We start from the raw sequence: 948 nt of genomic DNA, 5'->3' as shown, positions 1-948 counted from the left end.
TCTCTCTCTCTCTCTCTCTCTCTCTCTCTCTCTCTCTCTCTCTCCTGTCCTATCTGCCTCTACAACTCTTAGTGCTGCCTCCCTTTTCCCTCTACAATCACGGGCCTCCTGCTGCTCTGATATTTAAATAGACTGGACAGGGAAAATCCTGCCACAGTGGGTTCTCTTAAGTTCTGCTGAAAGAATTGAATGGCCTGAGGCCAAAGTAAAACATAGAGGGCTACACACCATTCTGAGAGCACTTAAAGCACATGAATCAAATTAATCAATTGTTTAATTAAATACCTTGTTGAATGAATATTCATAAAAACAATTCAGAGATGTATAGAGTTTTTCTAAGATTAGTTTATAAGGTGAGCACATGGTTCAGTGATAGAGCAGCTACCTGATTCCCTACCCCAGGTATTATTGCCTGATGTTTTAAAGTGGTTTTTAAAAAATTATTACCCACATAAAGATATATATATATATATATATGCATATATATATGCTTTTTTTTTCTTTTTTGAGACAGGATCTTTCTATGTAGCTCTGGGTGATCTGGAACTCACTGTGTAGAACAAGCTGGCCTGGAACTTGTGATTTTTACCTCAGCTTTCCTAGGTGCTGGCATTATGGTCATTCTCCACCATATCTGTCTGTGATTTATGTAATTACCAACTATATAATTTAAATTATATAACTAAAACTTATAGTTAAATTATTGTTCTACAGTCATAGGATTACAATTATTGCTGTAAATCTTTATTTCAGTACAGCCACTGGTTGGTTTGTTGTTATTAAAGTTAACACTAAACTGGTGTTTTGTTGGCTATCTTGATCAAAACTCAGTATTTTCTTTTTTTTTTTCTTTTAATTATTTTATTAGATAATTTTCTTCATTTACATTTCAAATGCTATCTTGAATGACCCCTATATCCTCCCCCCACCCTGCTCCCCTACCCACCC

General features: G+C 35.4%; 1 long non-coding RNA gene across 1 annotated transcript in view; it reads left to right on the top strand.

Moving 5' to 3' along the window:
- The window catches only part of LOC110326171, an 8,902-nt gene extending 8,105 nt beyond the window's left edge, over window positions 1-797 (top strand). The window contains exon 4 of the long non-coding RNA XR_002380773.1: window positions 511-797. This is a non-coding gene — a long non-coding RNA (uncharacterized LOC110326171). The remainder of the gene's footprint in view (window positions 1-510) is intronic.
- The last annotated feature ends 151 nt before the right edge of the window (window positions 798-948 follow it).

The sequence above is a fragment of the Mus pahari genome, chromosome 9 (assembly GCF_900095145.1).
Source record: "Mus pahari chromosome 9, PAHARI_EIJ_v1.1, whole genome shotgun sequence".
Classification (NCBI taxonomy): domain Eukaryota; kingdom Metazoa; phylum Chordata; class Mammalia; order Rodentia; family Muridae; genus Mus; species Mus pahari.
Note: the sequence above shows the minus strand (reverse complement) of the source record. Positions and strands in the feature narration are given on the sequence as shown.